The sequence below is a fragment of the Abramis brama genome (assembly GCF_963993115.1).
Source record: "Abramis brama genome assembly, chromosome: 17".
NCBI classification, from domain to species: domain Eukaryota; kingdom Metazoa; phylum Chordata; class Actinopteri; order Cypriniformes; family Leuciscidae; genus Abramis; species Abramis brama.
The window spans coordinates 31,745,496-31,765,204 of NC_139979.1; positions in this window are offsets into that span (position 1 = coordinate 31,745,496).

Genomic DNA, 19,709 nt, shown 5'->3' on the forward strand with positions numbered 1-19,709 from the left:
GAAATACAGTTTAGTATGAAAGTGTAACGTTAGACCAAGTGAAACAGTACTGCGTTACCTCTCAAGATAAATTTGTCAAACAAACTGACCATTTTGAGTATTAATTCAGCACTTGTGGGTAGTTCGGTAGAATGAAATGTCCTCATTCCTTTATATACGCGACTCGCGTGTGGCGCTGATATCTGTCTCTCATTAGCAATCGCGCCCTGCTTCATACCATAGTCATGCTAAAAAACATGAATGTATTCACTCATCCATAAACATTATTTGCCCTTAAACATTATTAACTTTAGATCCATCGGCATGACAACAAGTTCCATGATTCCACACTCATTTACACGCAGTAAATTCGTATCAATCTACGCCTTTGTTATTGTAAGAGGTTAGCGACCCCTTGAGGCGAAAAAATACAGATCGTAGCTTTAATCAATATCACATGAGTGCTGTTTTCTCGCGAAAACAGGAATTAATATTTAACAACTTACGTTAGACACATTATTTCCAGTTCCACAATATTTCCTGTTTTGAGTGTCAACACAATGGTGTTTTGTTACTGAATGAATCCACGGTTTTGAACAAATCTTTTGAGTGAATGATTCAATAGCTCATTTATAAAGACAGCCGACGAGAAAATATATCGTAGCCTACACTCCGACTTTTTCTTTATCCATGACAAAAATTTGTTCTTATGCAGTTGATGAAATATAGTCAAAATGCAGAATCCCTAACTGCAAACATGAGACTGAAATATGATTCATTTCATATTTTGGACTGGGTTTTTAATGATCACATAAACTAAATACAAGTCAGGTACACCAATTATCACGTTTTGACATCACAACAGGGTTTTCTTGTGTTGCATGAAATGGTTTATTTCAAAAAGCTGATTTTTGGTAATCATTATCATATTGTTGTTCATGTAAACATGCTTATTGTGTCTGCATGGGTAACATGTAACAAATGTCTAGACATTGCTGTTTTTCAGTCAGTGATTTTGACCATTTCACTTCCCTTTGATTTAACCAAAATCATCTGCGATGTTCCTACAGGCCCAATGAAGGGTCTGCAATTCTGTTGTGAGGTCTCATTCAAGACAGATGCATTCATGCCATTATGTTATAGCTCCCCCATGTGGTAGGGAATTTGATTTTAGAAATACCGTAGTATTGGGGCCGGGGGGTATTAAATAGTTTTTAGTGAATAGATGCCTCTGCATACGTAGATAGAGGCACCTACATATGAAAAGAGTAAATATAAAAGATGCTATAACATGCAAATAAAAACAAACACCTAAAATGTCCTTGTACTTATTAAGTGATTAAAATATTTGCACCTATAGCCGCGATATCTTAATGTCTGTGCCAATATAGATATTCAACAAAAAATAAAAACTGAGCCAACCAACCACGGTCTCGCCTACATATACCACATTCATTCATCCTTGAAATATAGGAACGAAACAGTTTTCTTTGGTCTTTGTTGTTGTTGTTGTTGTTTTTTGCCAGAAAAAGTGACATAACATTGGTGAATTTTGAGACAGAAAATTATATGTAAGATGAAAATAAACTAATTTTAGTGCATAATGTTTAGTGCAACATTAAACATCTTTTAAAGCATTATTATCATTTAAAATGTTCAAACTCCTAGCATTAAAAGCTGCATGCAGGCAGATTAGCTGTAGAGAGTGAGTGTTATCATGAGTTAAGACTAAACAAGACATTTATCCTTGTTCTGCAACAAATATGAAATCACTAAGTTTTGGATGATATGGCTACTGCTGTGAATGATATGATTTCCATTTCTTTCAGCCAAAATAAGAACCAAAATTAAAGTATACAAGCACATGCTCTTTGGAGGATAACAAGAGATAGCAACCAATGAGAATAGTGTGATGTAGTGGTTAAAGATCTGAAGCATGATCCATGCACTATCATCATTGTGTCTTTGAGCAAGAGTTACTCAGGGAGGATTGTTAGGTGTAGGCCTATTGTAAGTTACTCAGGATAAATGTTTGCTTTTATTTAAAGTTTCTTAGTGATTCAGATTCAGTGATCTTGTGAAGCATAAGGCAATCAAAGCACTTGATAATGGGTAGTGCTACAAGGTATTCTGAACAGATAAAAAACCTTTGTTTCAAACCTGTATGTGGTTATTCTGCAGTGTAAGAATGCAGGTTAGGGTATGTATGGTGCTTTTATGGTATTATTTTTTGGAGCTTGATAATCATGGTCACTATGAACTGTTGTTGTATGGAAAAGGTTGAATGGTTTGCACAAAAACATTAAAGGGATAGTTCACCCAAACATGAAAATGATGTCATTAATTACTCACCCTCATGTCGTTCCAAATTCGTAAGACCTTTGTTCATCTTCAGAACACAAATGAAGATATTTTTGATGAAATCTGAGAGATTTCTGTCCCTCCATTGACAGCTACGCAACTAAAACTTTGGCACTTCAAAAAGTTCATAAAGAGATCGTAAAAGTAATCCATATGAATTGAGCTGTTTAGTCCAAATTTTCTGAAGAGACTCAATCACTTTATATGATTAACAGATTGAATTTGAGTAAATGATGAAAGAATTTTTATTTTATTTGGTGAACTATCTCTTTAAGCAGCACAACTGTTTTCAACGCTGATAATCAGAAATGTTCTTGAGCTGCCAATCAGTATATTATAATCATTTCTGAAGGATCATGTGACACTGAAGAATGGAGCAATGATGCTGAAATTTCAGCTTTGCATCACAGGAATACATTACAAGGCAACATATATTACAATAGAAAACAATTGTTTTTTTTCCCCTGTTGATTAGTTCTTTGATTGTTCCCAGATGTGTCTTGTTTACCAATTACCCCTTGTGTAATTAAACCCCAGTGTTTCTTGTGTTCCTTGTCGAGTCTTGTCCTTCATGGCAGTATGTTTGGTGTGCTCATTCTGTTCCTAGTTCTCTGGTTTGTTTATTTTTTGTAAATAAAGCTCCCTATGTCCCTATGTTCCAGCTCTTCCTTTGTTTCTGAGTTCACCCATTAATGAAAGCTTTAGCGTAAGTTCTGCCGGGAAGACTCAATTGTTACGTCACTTGTTACCTTCTCATCTATCCAATCATGTTCTAATACTTGTAGTATAAAAGATCGGTACTTACACATCCACAGATGCTGACGCCTACATTCACCTCCATCCTCCCCACCACCGCCAGGATGGTCCCTTCCCCTCCATCCTCCCCACCACCACCAGGATGGTCCCTTCCCATACCTCCCGGGGGTCGGCTGCGCCCCTGCCTTCGTCTTCAGGCAGGAAATGCAGATTCCGTACCCTCGGATTGCCAAAGAACTTTATATCATAATACTTACTTGCTGGGCTGTTAATAAATGCATACTTGTTACGTTTTTTTGCCTCCCAAATCTTTCTGGTAGAATTACAGTTATGTTCTGTTTCTATGGAATTTAGTTTTACCCGGTTTCCCTGTGTTTCGGTTTCATCGGCTTCTATGTTTCCTCCCTTCACTGTTTACTATGGTTTTTGATTAGTGCTCACATTTCTCAGCTGTGTCTAGTTAATCATCTTGTTAAGCCTCTGTGTATTTAAACCCTCCGTTCAGTTGAGTTCTCATGGTGTCTTCAATGTTAAGCTTGGTTTTTGTTGCTCCTGTTTTCTTCTCCTGTGCAGCGTTTTGTTTGGTTTATTTAGTTGAATAAAGTTTGGCTGCTGCTAATGGATCCTCTACTTGCTTCCTTGTGGAACCAACTCATGACAGTAGACCTCAGAAAGGATTTTTTTTTTTTTTTTTTTTTTTATCTAGCAGCCAACCTGCTGTTATCTCTATCCAAACACAGGAGACTTCCTGTGTGGCCTCCCTCTAGAGGAATATGTTTGGGAATTCTGTGGACTTTGTTGGAAGGTTGAGTTTAATGAAGTAGCATTAATGGACTGTTTTCATTCCGTTTTGGATGAGCCCCTGTATTCTCTGATGCCATGGAATACAGGCAACTGCACCCTGGAACAATAGATCATCTATGGGTGTGCCAGTGCCAGCAACAACGCCTGAGCCGATCATCGCCCTGGAGCCCGAACCTTGCAAGATGTCTGACCAGTGGTGTGAGCCGGCTACAGTACATCGTCTGTCATCATGGGAGTTCTCATGGAGTTGGAAAGGAGCCCCTCCCACCCCTGAGGGTGAGCTGCCGCTGGCCTCTGCACTGTTTAATTATTTTGAAGAGGAAGTTTCCCTTATTCTTCCATCCCCGTTGTTTCCGCACAGCTTGAAGTCTCCTGTGTCTCCAGAGTTCCTGCCCAGCCTCCCTCTCCTGCCTCTTCCAAAAACAACCAGTTCCTCAGCCCCACCTCTGCTGGTTCCATTCAGTCCCTCAGCTCATCCTCTGACACCTCTTCACAGTGTGGGTTTACTTCGGGTCTTCCGGTCTTTAGTTTCGCCCTGTAAAGAGGATCTCCCGGCTCCACCTCCAGCTGCTGATCCCATTACTCCACCTCAGCTCGTCAACCTGGCGGCTTCACCTCGGCTCCTCCCTCACTCGGCTCCACCATGGACCATTGTCCTCACGGTTCCACCGCCCTCCCTCGTCCCTTCAGCTCCACCTTGGTCAGACGTCACCCTGCCTGTGCCATGGACTGCAACCATTCAAAAGTGTGGGGTTGGAAAGATTTTTTTTGTTTGTTTGTTTGTTTTTGAAAGAAGCCTCTTGTTCTTACCAGGGCAATTATTGGATAAAAAAATTTAATTTAAATTTACTGTTTTCTATGTGAATATATTGAAAACTATTTATTTCCTGTGATTCAAAGCTGAATTTTCAGCATCATTACTCAGTAGCCGCTTTCCGACCAAGTAGTTACAGAAACTGTCCACTTCTAAACAGTTCTAAGAACTACTCTCCCCCAAACTCGGTTTTGCTGTTTGCGTTCGCACTGGCCAAGTGGCCATAGGAACTGGTAGGAGGGGTAAGGGAGTGACGCAAGCACGGTGACTTTTATTTTGACGGCGCGACAGACCTTTATTTTGGTGGCGCTGAGAACGCCAGAGCAAACAATGCTCGCATTCTCTGTGTTTATTAGTTAGCGATCTGTCTAACAGTACTGTTTAATATGTTATTAGATAGAACTGTTATAGAAAGTAGACAGTATATGAAAAAAGGTTATTAGCCTATGCCGTGTGGTTGATAGCTGAGCAGATAAACATAATCATGTTTGGCTTGGTCCCCTCAAAGTTGTGTTGGATTTTCTCTTCAGCATAAAGGTTTAGAGACCCATCTATCACTGTTTTCCATGTTTGTATAGTTAGTTTCTGGAGTAAATATATAGGCTATAATCTGTGTGTTTACATTCTAGCTGTTTTAAAAATGGCGGGTACCGGTGCTCCGCGTGCGTTCGGTCAATCAGCGTACACTAACGTCACGGGTAGTTCCTATAGAGCTGGTTTAGACCCTACTCTGAAGTAGGACCTAAATTAGTTCCTCCAAATGGAGTTCCTAGAACTAAAATCGTTCCTAGTTCCTGCGGTGCGCAAACACGCCGACATCCGGGTACTTTAGCCAATAGTTCTAGGAACTGTGAAAAGGTTCCTCCGGTCGGAAAGCGGCTAGTGTCACATGATTCTTAAGAAATCATTCTAATATGCTGATTTGCTGCTCAAGAAAAACAAGAAAGAAAAACAAAGATGTTTTACTGACCCCATTACATTTTAAAAGGTAGGGTAGCAATGTTTTGGACATGTTTAGTTCTACACAGAATGAAGAAGAGAAAGGTCACACAAGGTTGAAATGTTCCTGCTTTAGTGTTTATTCTTCCAGTACTATCCTCTAAAGTTAGACTAGGTATCTGTTAATCAACCTGTTATCAAGTGTACACAGACAAACATAGATGGAAACTTCCAGAGTAAGCGACCAACACATTTGGAGATTGGAAAAAACATGGAAAATTCAGAGAAGGACAGTACATGGGTGGCAACCAGTTGTCCTGGGCCTTGTGATGAAATGAAAATGTATATTTTCTAAATGCATGTTGATCTTATTGTGAAAAATTCATCCATGTTTCTTTTTTTTTAAATGATTTAACCTTGCTATGTTTAATCAATATGACATAAGTGGATCTTCCAGTAAAACACCAGACTTCTCTCTGGTGACATTTGCAGGACTTGTCCTATCATTTAGTCTGTTAAACCCCGCCCCTTTAAGCACACACTCATCTGCATCCATTTTTGAGAGCCACGCTCACATCTTAACTTCTAATCATCAACTGCTGCATAGAACCAAGTCTCATCTCATCTCATCTCATCTCATCTCTTTTTTTTTTTCTTTTTTTTTTTACACTCAGATATATCCTTCAGGGCCATTGGGAGCAGTTTTGTTCAGTTGTCCTGATTCAGAGAAGAAAGTACAGCTTACAGGAAGCCTGACCAGAGATGATGTCAACATGTGTCATTCCTCGACGGGTTTGGCAAAGCATCCCTCTCCAATGCAAATGTCAGCCACTGCTGCGTTTATTTATAAAGGTGTTAATCAAGGTTGTCTATTTCAGCCTCTAGTCTTGCACATTCTCATGCACAGCTGATCGTGTCCCTCGGCTGACAGTATGAGGAACAGGCAGAACAGAATAGCTTGTTCCTCAGAGTGTTTTGTCTTTGGTTTATATGAGGGATGACAGTACATGTGATGAAGTAATAAAATGAAGTGTTTTAGACCGAAGGGGCAGTCAAGACAAAGTCATACCTGATATCTGACTCGTGATAAGTTCATTGAATCTTTTGGTTACGCTTTATTTGAAGGTGATGAAGTAACCTTGTACCTACTCAAATAAATACTGAGTAATATTAATTAACTACTTGTTCTTACTATAGAGTTACGGTTAGGGTTAGGTTTTTTTAGGGTTATTTACTGTAGTTATTATTATCGTAAGTCTATGTAACATGTAACAAGGACGCTGTAAAGTTTTACTGACTTTTTAATGTTTTTGAAAGAAGTCTCTTATGTTTATTGTTGTTTATTGGCTTTTTCAGGATTATTGCAGTTTCTTAAAGGAATAGTTCACTTAAAAATGAAAATTCGGTCATCATTTACACCCTCAAACCTGTATGAATATCTTTCTTCTGCTGAACACAAAAGAAGATGTTTTGAAGAATGTCGGTAACCAAACAGTTGATGTACCCCATTGACTTCCATGGTATTTTTTCTCCTACTATGGAAGTCGGTTACCGACATTCTTCAAAATATCTTCTTTTGTTTTCAAAACAACACAGAATTATTTTGCTGTTACAATAAATGTCAGTACTAATTAAACACAATTTAAGAAAACACTAAATAACTAACTAAATAACTAAAATATTAAAATATACAGACGGTAACACTTTATAATAACTGCACGCTATTAATCATTAGTTAAGCATTAGTAAACAGTTAATTCATAATTTATAAAGCATTAATAGATAAGCAGTTTACAAATACAGCTATAAATGCTTTATTCTTAATTTATAAGCATATCTATAATGTGTTTAATAATTGTATTTTCATACTTTATTTAATGATTAATGTATCATTTCTAAATGAAGTATTGCATTATTTACAAACCAGTTATTTAGGAGTTGTCGGTGGTTCATAAGATCACTTAGAAAGTGTAAGTAAATGATGAATAAACTATTTAAATGTACATTCATACATCTTAAATATTTCTATGTTCTGTATCACTGTGTTGTGTTTGTTTCCTTTTTCTGTTTAGAAGAAAACTGAGCCTTTAAATCTCCTTTGTAAATGCTTTACAAGGCATAACTAGTCCTCACTTTAGATGAGCTCACAAAAATAGTTAACTGACCACTACTAAATGCTTTATAACTACCGGAATTAACCATGAATTACAGTAGAAATATCTACTAAAAAGCATTTATTAACACACTAAGTAACTATTACTATATGTCTGAATAATAGGATGTATGAATGTACATTTAAATAGTTTATTAATCATTTACTTACACTTGAGTATTCTATTTGATCTTATGAACCACTGACAACTCCTAAATAACTGGTCTGTAAATAATGCAATACTTCATTTACAATTGATAAATTGATCATTAATAAAGTATGAAAATACAATTATTAAAAATTGTATAGATATGCTTATAAATCATGAATAAAGCATTTATAGTTGTATTTATAAACAACTATAATTAATGTCTATTAATGCTTTATAAATGATAAATTAACTGTTTACTAATCCCTCCCTCTTGACCACCTCCGCTCCTCCACCCTCCTGGATTTTTTGTGCTGTTTTTGTTTTGGAGTGGGTGTTCCATTAGGGGATATTAGGGAAAGCTTATCGGGAATAGGGAATCATTAGTAAAACATTAGGGAATGCTTTACTAATGATTAATAGCGTGCAGTTATTATAAAGTGTTACCAAATAAACAAAATGCAAAATACACAGACTTGACTTGAAACATGAACTTGAACTAGAACTAAACAAACTCACCAACAACAGTTATAAGGAACAAAGCTAGACAAAGTAACGATGAAAAACAAGGACTATTTATACACTAAGACTTACGAGTCAAGTCAAGTCAAGTCACCATTATTAACATATCGCTTTTTACAATACAGATTGTTTCAAAGCAGCTTAACAACAGGAAAATGGTGCATTTCAGCTGTTCAGCTGAAGTCAGTTCAGCATTGATTTAGTTCGGTTGTAAAGATCATCAATTATTAAATTAATCCTAATCCTGATTCCCTAATGGAACACCCACTCCAAAACAAAAACAGCACAAAAAAATCCAGGAGGGTGGAGAAACAGAGGTGGACAAGAGGGAGGGATGGAGAGCCAGGCCCCTGAAGAGAACAAGGATCTGCATGGCCTAGATCATGAAGCAGTGGTGGGCCTGGGCCATGAAGCAGCGGTGGGCCTGGGCCATGAAGCAGTGGTGGGCCTGGGCCATGAAGCAGTGGTGGGCCTGGGCCATGAAGCAGCGGTGGGCCTGGGCCATGAAGCAGCGGTGGGCCTGGACCATGAAGCAGTAGTGGACCTGGACCATGAAGCAGCGGTGGGCCTGGACCATGAAGCAGCGGTGGGCCTGGGCCATGAAGCAGTGGTGGGCCTGGGCCATGAAGCAGTAGTGGACCTGGACCATGAAGCAGTGGTGGGCCTGGGCATGAAGCAGTAGTGGACCTGGACCATGAAGCAGCGGTGGGCCTGGGCCATGAAGCAGCGGTGGGCCTGGGCCATGAAGCAGCGGTGGGCCTGGGCCATGAAGCAGTGGTGGGCCTGGGCCATGAAGCAGTAGTGGACCTGGACCATGAAGCAGCGGTGGGCCTGGGCCATGAAGCAGCGGTGGGCCTGGGCCATGAAGCAGTGGTGGGCCTGGACCATGAAGCAGTGGTGGGCCTGGGCCATGAAGCAGTGGTGGGCCTGGGCCATGAAGCAGTGGTGGTCCTGGACCATGAAGCAGTGGTGGGCCTGGGCCGTAGAGCAGTGGCTGAGACCAAGGACCGTGGAGCAGTGCTGGTCTCCTTTACTCCGGCACTGACGCACTATGATCCCTGGGTGCATCAGCAGCAGAAGGTGCGAGACCCCAAGCGAGGACCTCTCCCCCTCCACTGCCCCAAATCTTTGTGATCTCCACCGGCAACCGCTTCGCCCCTCTTCGCGAGACTGAACATCATGCTCTGGTCATCGGCGACTCCATCGTTCGTCACGTCCAAGCTACCTCAGCTAAAGGTAAGGTGCACAGCCACTACTTTCCTGGTGCTTGTGTTCTCAATGTCCTTGCACAGGTGCCCACGATTCAGAAGGGTGACGAGAGCATTGGAGCTGTCGTGCTGCACGCGGGGGTGAACGACATCAGGCTGTGGCAGAAGGAGGCTCTGAAGCAGAAGTTCAGGAGCCTGATCAAGACGGTACACGGCACATTGACTGTGATGAGGATCATTGTGTCCATCTAAATTTGAGAATTTTCAGAAGAATTGGAGAAGAGCTGGAATCTTGTGGGATGCTTAGCAAGCATCACCAAATTGATATCTTCCTATATGTCATGATGGCTTTGTCTAAGATTATGAAGTTATGACTAGCTGAACAGAATTAAATCTGGATGACTGATTTAGCTTTGAACATCACAAGAGTCAAATCATATAACCCAACCAAAAGCGTGTGGACAGATGATAGTCTATGATAGTCAGGATGTGTCCTTCATTACAGATAAAATAAGATTGTGCTCCCTCTGGCTCATGCTGTTTTACAGGTGTTAAAGCGTGTGGGTTCACAGAGTCTCCCCATGACAGTGACAATGTCAGTCGAGCAATGTCTATGGCTGTCATCGTCGCAACTGTCTTTGTCCATCATTCTACAGTCCTGTCTGCACTTGCTGTGGTCATAACTCAATGTAGGCTTATAAAACTTGGACCATTTACTTAAAAGCATTTTGAAGACATGTTTAATTTGAGAAATATTACTATCCAAAGACAATTTAGACCATACAAAATGTAGACCATGTATTTAAGATTAGATTAGAGCTTTTAGATTAGTGTAGCAACAACTTCCTGTCTTGATGTTTGATTAATCTGTTGATTTTTTTTTTCTCTAAAACAAAGGATCTGACATTCTAGAGCTGCATTGAATGATAAATCATAACTTGGTTACGAATGGTAACTTAGACAGTTACCTCTGATAACAGATCACTCTAAATTGTTATGTGGACTCTGTACTTATTTTAGTCAAACTTCTTGCAATGCTGGAGTGATGTGCAAATTTGGTGGGCAAATGTCTCTCTATTTCCTGTGAAGTGATGTATGTCAGTCTTCTCTCATTCCGTATGCCGTTTGCAATGCCCTTCATACTGAGCGCTTATGGATTTGAACCTCTCTTAATATGGTGGTATACCATGTGAAGTCAACTTGATAGGGCACTTATGGTAGATTGGAACTCCTCATATTATGCTAGCTGCTCTCTAAACCTATGGTTTAAAATAAGAAGTCATTTAAACAGTTTGAACACAGCAGAACAGCTTAAATAACCAAACTTGCCAATGCACAAAGTGGTACTCAATAAACCCATTTTTTAATAAATCCATTTAAAGTTAGAAATCATAAATATTTATAATTACTTACAATGTTTATAACTTAAATGGGTTTAATTTGTGGTATATATGCTCTATGAATATTTAATTATATTATATCTTACTGTCAGGGTGAAACTGTAAATATAAATGCTTTATTTACATTAGGTCTGATTCCAGTATGCCCTTTACATAAACGTGATATTGGATCTTATAACCAAGTGCACACTACAGGACTGAATATTACCCTGAATACCCTTTCTTGTTTTAAAGGGATAGTTCACTCCAAAATAAAAATCATTCACTCAATCTCATGTCATTCCAAAAAAATTGACTTCTGTGGAAAAACAAAAGTAGATATTTTAAAGAAATGTTTTAACTGCTTTTGTCCATATAGTGAAAGTCATTTGGGTTCAAAACAACAAAACAACATGCAGGGTGAGGGCATTATAATAGAATTGTCCGTTTTGGAGTAAACTAGCATTGTAAGTTTGCATCATACTGTACATCTGCACAGCAAAGGTCTGTTTCTGATATACTTGCAGATGCAGACAATACATTTCAAACTGGTTTGAAATCTGGCCAACCAGATTGGCCATCAGGCATGCTCAATGTCTGACTAGCGAGAGAGCGTCGATGAGAGTCAGCCAATGAAATGACAAAAAGGCCCAAGATGATAGCGAAAACAGGGGAGCCAAAACAATTAACATGCCATCAAATAGTCAGTTAGCTGACTCCATACAACTGTCTCCATATTTTTCAGGTAAATGTGTTTTGTGCAAAATCACTCGACCACAAACCCTTCCTCCAATCTTGTTTGTTGATGTGTTGTCATGAATGTGTTCAATCTTGTAGCATGTGCTTGGCCTAAGAGCACGCAAAGGTTATAGAGGACAAAATCAGTTAGTGACCTCCTTAGTCATAATATCCATGACAGACCTTCAGCAGATATCCTCTTGTTTTAAATATTAACCTTGCACAGCTGCCGTTATCTCAGGACCCTGGCAGGAATGTGTTAGGGAGAAGGAGGTGCTAAAAGAAAAGAGATACGGTCCAGATCTTCAGGCACTGACCTCGCCAGTATTTCCCTAACTGCAATGTGGCACAGTGGAACAAAGTTGATCTCATAACAATATTTTTTTTTCTTCTGTTATCCCTCAGCCTACCTGCTGCTCTCAACCAATGGTGGAACTATAAAGCAGACAGTCTAAACTCTTCATTAATAAAGTTTGAAATTCCCATCTTGTCCGATGACCTTTCTGGAAAAAAAATATAATTAACTGCTTATTTGTTAAATGATTATGAACGGTTGTTGTAGTTACATTACATTTTTACAGTCTATTTCAAGAACAAAAACACAAATTGTCTGAAGCAAGACATAAAGTACAGAGATACAAACCCTTAAAGCAATAGAATCAGTAAAAGAAGAGTGCTTTTTGAGTCTTTTGAACACACTGGTAAACCTAACAAATGTCCATAATACATTATTGTTGATTCAATTGTGTAAATCTTGCCATTTATTTGCAAACTATCCCTTGGTTACTCAGAAAAGTTCCCTCTAGTTTAGATTTGTATGAATACCATTTTTGTGATAGAAGTGAAAGTTTTTTGAGGCGGGGCAATCTCAATTGAATTATCAATAATTTTCCCGAATTATGCAGTTATCGTTCTCTTTAGTTTTGATTACTCATTTTCCAAAGTCAGCTTTAATTGCCAATACAAATGAAATTTTGAGGGAGCACCACAGAAGTTGACTCCACACATCAATGTTGTCTTCCTGAAAATGGTTTTGTCACTATTTGTGATTAGTGTTTGCTTTGGTTGAGCATTTATGGAACTTGCCTTACATTTAATAGAAGGGCAAGAAATCATGTTCTGGGGGCTGTCAAAGGAAGTCTATGGGATAGGCTACTTCTTGAAAACTCTGGCTTTTAGTATGAATATGTTAGCCTTACTGTTATCTATAAGCTAGTGTGCTCTAAAACAATGCATTCGCATTTAGAAGATATAAGCATTCAAAACTTACAGCCTCACACTTCCTCCAATATGGATCAATGATTTTGATGACATCTCTCTGCACTTCAGCTTCTCATCAGATTTTCTGTCCAATCAAATGCTCTCTAGAATCTGAAGCTCCGCCCCCTACTTTATAAATAGACACTGAAGCTGCAGCTGAAATCGGTCACTTGTTCACACATTTACTGTTTTCTACATGGTGAATGGCACATAGTGGATAGGGAACGATTCAGACAGTGTAAATATGCTTTCCATTGGGACGAAGACCACAAAACATATCGGACCCATTTGAATTCTGCACAGAATGCTATATTTTTAAGCGATATGGAGGAGATTAGGAGGAAACTCAACTGCGGCTTTTGGCTATTTAAATAGCTGTTAAATATGTGGTGTTTGGTGTTTTTAGCCCCCAACGGCGCCTTCCAGGCAGCGAGGGGATAGGTAGGTTTAAGGTTGAGGTTAGGGTTAGCTGCCTGGAAGGAGCCATTGGGGGCTAAAAACACCATAGAGCTAAATATGTCCTTCCCTGTCTTCCTGTGTCAGTGGAAATTACGTCACCACATTGAATAATGCTGCGCGTTTCAAGGCACTTCAGTGGGCCTTTAATGTTGTAATATAAAAGTATGATGTATCAACTTTCAGCTATTACATCTGTATCGTGGACAATTAACATTTGTAACAAAGAGGGCTGATAAAGGACCCATAAAATTCTGGCAATACATTGGATATGACCTCAACAGGATTTGTGTTGAAACACACAGGCATCAACATTCAGCATGCACAACCCCACAGTTGTAACAATCAAATTATTTTATATAGTAAGATAAGACTTTGGACATTGGACCACAGTTTAGTAATAATGACAACAAACAACAACAGCAAATAAAACCTGAATGTAGCAACTGCGATGTACTGAAAATAGATAGAGTATACTCATCCGTTTATTCCAGGGTTCCTCGGATCTTGCCCCCGGATTTGAGGATCCCTCCCTGGTTTATACAGTGAAGAAATTACAATATCTTTAACATCACAAGTTAAAAGTGATATGGTGACAAGTTATTGTGATGCCACACAAGAAGAAATCAGGCTTCCTGGATGATGATCCAGTTACGTGTTGTACTTGGTGAAATCAGATTCTGCATATTGAGTGGCACTCTGGTTCTAACCATATGATAAGTGTAATATCATGTTTTTTTGGGTTACAAGTAGTTCAATACATTCTCAAATATTTAACACAAAACTTTATTTTACATTAAACATTATTTTAAACCAGTGAATGCAATATTGATAATTTCCTTACAACAAAATCAGATCCTGTATTGAAACAAGCCCTGCCTGAGTAATCATACACCTTGTGAGTGATGTTACTGATACAGTCAAACCAATCATCATCAAACTTGCAAATCACCAGAACAATCATCATAAAGAATAACCTCAACCTTTAAATTATCAGACTGCTCATTTGTATCAGGCCACAATCCACACTGTGATTCCATAATGAATACAGAAAACATACACAATAAACATATCATTTGACTTCCAGAAAGTCCTTATCAGGGGGTGCACTTTGTGCTGTGTTATCTTGCAAGTATTCTTCTCTATATGGTTTTACCAGCGCCCCAGTGAAGCCTTGCGTGGCATTAACTTTCACCCACCCATTACTGGCAGCTGATAGATTGGATCTCAGCCAACCAAGCCACTGCAAACGTGCGGCTGCCCATGTAGGCACTTGGACTCAGCCCATAGAAATGAAAGCACTGCAAAGAGAGAGTGCATTCATTCATGAGTAAGAAATCTAAATGTTGTAGATTGTGGTGGAAAAAAATTACAAATGTAAACTGATTCAGAGAAAGAAATGCAACATTCTTCACATGGCTTTACACGTAAAACAGTGTCAAATGTATTCATGCATAATAATGTATTGTAGGAAGTAATTGGTTGCATAACTGACATTTGAGTCTGGTAATTGCTTAGGTTCTACGTGCCACCTGTCAGGGGTGCTTTTTCCCATAACAAAGTAGCTCGCTTCTTAACTACCATAGTACGATGCATTGTTGGATAAATAATAACTAGCTAGTCAAGATTGTTTCCTGATATCATGTTAACATGGTCACACCTCTGTCATTTTAACCATGTTGGTTTAACAAAATATACAACTGTCGTTATTGATGTCACATGTATGTGGTGGAGTAATAACTTCTGCTAATGAATCAAAGATCCAATTCACTGTCAGATTATTATAGTTCACTTACACAAGCTACAGAAAGCCGTTTTCGAATCACATTAACATGCATTATATAACTGCCGTACACTTTACTCCCATATACATCCAGTCATCAGCTTTCTCCATAACGTAATTTCACAGAGATGCTGCTGTAATGATCATGTCATCTGAGGACTACTTCACTGATTTTGTTCCCTGTTGTTTAGCTTTATTTGATGTTTGATGCAATGTAGGATCCCTCTTACGTCATACTCAGGGGTTCCCTTAACCATTTATGCGCATGCAATTTCTAAAGAAATGCTGATTGTTGACACGATTAAATATATAGATTGAAATGTATATGTCACGTGTGACTGTATATAGTAAGCACACAAAGACGAATAGCTCAATCAATAAAATATTTAATTCAATAATTCACAAAACAGGAAGGAGAAACTTAGAAAACACAACCATGAACCAGACAAAGAACTGAACAAAACAGAGTATAGCCGTTTCTCAATACCAAGTACGCAAAGTTCGAACTTCGGACTTGAGTCCTTGGTAGTTCTTGACAAGTTCGACAGGAGGACGACGAGGACGGAAGGACGCAAGTCTGATAATTCTGCAAATGGTACAGCGGCTTGATAGCGTCACTCAGCTCGCTCTGGCTACTCCTGTTATCTCTTTATGTATATCTAGGCTACAAATAAAACAAAATATGTTATAAACCACCACTCTGCCTCTTTTCATTTTCATTTAAAAAAATCTTAAACATAATGGCCACACAAATGTGGTTCAGGCAACGCAATTGATTATCTTCACTGCATATATTTATAACAACACGAAATATAAAACACAACCCTGACTCTTTTTGTTTTCATTTTAAAAATATGATAAATAAAAAAAAACATTATAATATTGATCATTCAAACTTGTTAAAAAATGTTTTTGATAACATTTATCAAAAAGAGACAGGGTTGTGTAATTTTATTTTATTATATATGTAGGCTACATACAGTGAAGAGAATGTAGGCAATATGTATAATAAAATATTTTATGTTTTAAATATATAAAATAAAATGACATAACCTTTCTTGTTAAATGTCAGTTTTAAAGGTCCCGTATTATGCCCCTTTTCACAAGATGTAAAATAAGTCTCTGATGTCCCCAGAGTGTGTATGTGAAGTTTCAGCTCAAAATACCCAACAGATCATTTTTTACAGCATGTTTAAATTGTCATTTTTGGGGGCTCAGAAAAACGCGCTGTTTTAGTGTGTGCCCTTTAAATGCAAATAAGCTGCTGCTGAACGACCCAGAGGGCGGAGCTTCATGAGCTCGCGCTCAGTCTGTCAGGACAATTTCATCTCACGGAATGATGATGAACTCTGATGAATGAACTCTCAGTAATGGTGTTCATTTCGAGTCGGACAATAATGCCTACAGAGTCAGAGTGCTGTATAGAGATGAAATAGGTATAGTTTAGTAGTTTAATTACGGTTATTATAACGTATTTGTCATCTGCTTGTATGTATCCATTATTTATTAATAGCCTACAAGTCTGCTGTCTGAATGATGATCAAACATATACTGATGAGTTTAATAAAGTTTATTGTACATCACACAAAAGATGAAGCGTCAGTTTTACTTCAGAAAATCACCGTAAGAGCTGAGTAAACACAGTAAGTTATAAGAAGTGCGCAAGTACATAAACAAATTTCGGTTGAGTTGAGGGAGCATTCCTGTGGGCGGAGGTTAGTCAAAAAACTGTTCTAGTGACGTCATTAAAGAAGGAAGTAGAGGGATGTAGTCCAAACGGGCCGTTCAATGTAGGCGATTTCTGTTAAATAAAATATCTCGCTTGGCATTGAACTTTGAGCTTTATAATTTTACAGATATTATTTATGCTCTAACAGCAACATTACACACTAACTAAAGTTTGAAACATGGGATCACGAAGAACGGGACCTTTAATGATCAATAATAGCCATTATAAAAGTATAAGTAGCCTAAAAGGTATAAAAAGGCTAAGAAGCTATACAATAATACAATAATTCACTTTGCCCTCAGCTTAACGATTTGCCAGGGAACAAATTATAGATTAATGAGACAAATAAAATAAATAAATAAATAAATCGTCCGTTAGATATACACAAGACGATTTATATCTCATGTTAAACCACTAGACTAGAGACATCCGAGCCAGCAGCCAGCAAACGTCAGCAGCACTAACCGAGGAAAGGCTGTTCTCAGCGGGGTACATGAGCGGCGAGCGTCCGATTGCCTGGTTCTCACAGCTCCGAAAACATCAGATCAAATTTTTAAATAGGCGCTATCTTTATAAATAAACCAAAGATTTGAGCTTTAAACAACTACATTCTCGCCTGAAATACTCTTAAAACTACATTTAAAACTACGTGACACAATTACAGCAGTATTTTTGAATTACGCGGGGTTTCTCCTCTGCTATTGATGCTTGCTGGTTGGTGTGAGATGCATTCTGGGATACCTGGCTGTCTCAAGTCCGCACAAGTCACCTCTCGATGCACCCTCGGTAAAAGGGGCGGATCAAGAACACATTCGGGGATTTGAACTGGACTTGGCTAGATGTGAACTTTGAATTGGAACAGTACTTGGGCAGCGACTGATGACGTTTCACAAGTCCACAAGAACACAAGTACAGACAAGTACGCATATTGAGAAACAGCTTATATATACACAGACCAAATGAGGTAATTAATGAACCACAGGTGAACAGAATCATTTATCAAAACACATTAGGAAAGTAGGTCAAATGACAAGGCATACAGGAACAGAACAGGAGAGGGGCAAAAACAGTCAGGCACAGGCAAAACAGTCCATTTGGGAGTGGAAGTAAGAAGGAGCCAGGAGCAGAGGGAGCCAGGCAGGGACCCAAGCCACAGCCAGCAAGATGCTCCATGGCGGAGTCGCAGGAGGGAGGATCCATGGTGGAGGCCTGGTAGCAGGGACCAAGGATGCAATCTCCTGCGATGGAGCCGGCAGCAGTGGAGACCCAGATGGAGCCAAGGAGACACAAAGCCAGGGTGACACCGCAGGTCTGAAGGGCCAAGGTGGAGCTGACGGCTCATGGGACTGAGGCAGAGGCAGGGATCCGGAAGATCCCTGTGGAGCCGGTGCGACAGAGGACAACAGTGGAGCCGGAGGGATGGAGGGCAGAGGTGTAACTGGGAGCCAGGAATCCTGTCGTGGAACCAGGGTGATGCCTGACCAAGGCGGAGACGGGGAACGAGGGAGCCCGGCGAAACTGGTTGGATGACAGGCCACGGTGCTCAGTGGCTGGAGGCGGAGAGGGGGGATCCTCATGCCTAGGCGGAGCTGGGGACTGGAAGAATCGAAGCAGATCCGCAACACTGAAGGTAGCCGACTGAGGATGAGCTGAGGGACTGACAGAAACCAGCAGTGGCATGGCTGTGGAGCTGGCTGGTAGAGGAGGTGGGAGAGGGAGGCTGGGAGGGATTTCTGTAGACTTTGAGCTGGACGGAATCAGCAGGAACGCAGGAGATTCTGAATGGGGCAGAACCAGCGGAGACACAGGAAACTCTAAGCTGGACAGAACCATCAGGGGAGGGAAATTCAGGGGAATAATCTCCACCAAATCCAATTCATAAACAAAAAAGGCCAGTAGCAGTTCACCCTCAGTGGCGGGAGTGTGAGCGGTGCTCCATTCCATGCCCTCAAATTCCACCAGAACTCCCTCGAGGGCGAGTGTTTTTGCTGGATCGCGCACGGGGTCAGACATGTCCTTGCGTTCAGGCTCTGGGGTGAGGTATGGGGTATGGCTCAGGTGGGTCCTCTGGCTGTTGTGGGGCTGGTGTCGTCCTCCGCAAAAAGAAAAAAATCCCTGGTGTGAGAGTCCAGGGAGCGATCCTTCTGCTCCAGGCATAACTAGAGGAAGTAACTGCAGGAAGGTCCATGGGGGAAAAAAGAAAGCAAAAAGGGGAAAGAAAATGCAGCGAATAATCCTTTTTTAGGTTTAATTTAGGTCTTGTTTTAGGTCCAATCTTCTGTCACAGGTGGCTGTATAAAGAAAAGAAAAGAAAAGAAAAGAAAAGAAAAGAAAAGAAAAGAAAAGAAAAGAAAAGAAAAGAAAAGAAAAGAACCATAAAAAAATGAATAAAACCCATAATAATTTCAAAATTAAGACAAACTGAACAAAACAAATTTCTGTCATGACAACTGGTAATGGATATGACAGCTGATATGTTTGACCTTGGCTGAATAGATCTGCTGTGCTGCTGTTGTTGTTGCTGCTGCAGAGCAATACAGGACTTGCTACTGCCAATACACACACGACACGCTGCTGTGAGCAAGTAAGCCATACTGCTGCTATACAATATAGCATTACCCATAGCAGATCTATACTGGTGGAGCTGGGGAAGGTGGAGGGTTTCTGAAAGCGCACTGCAA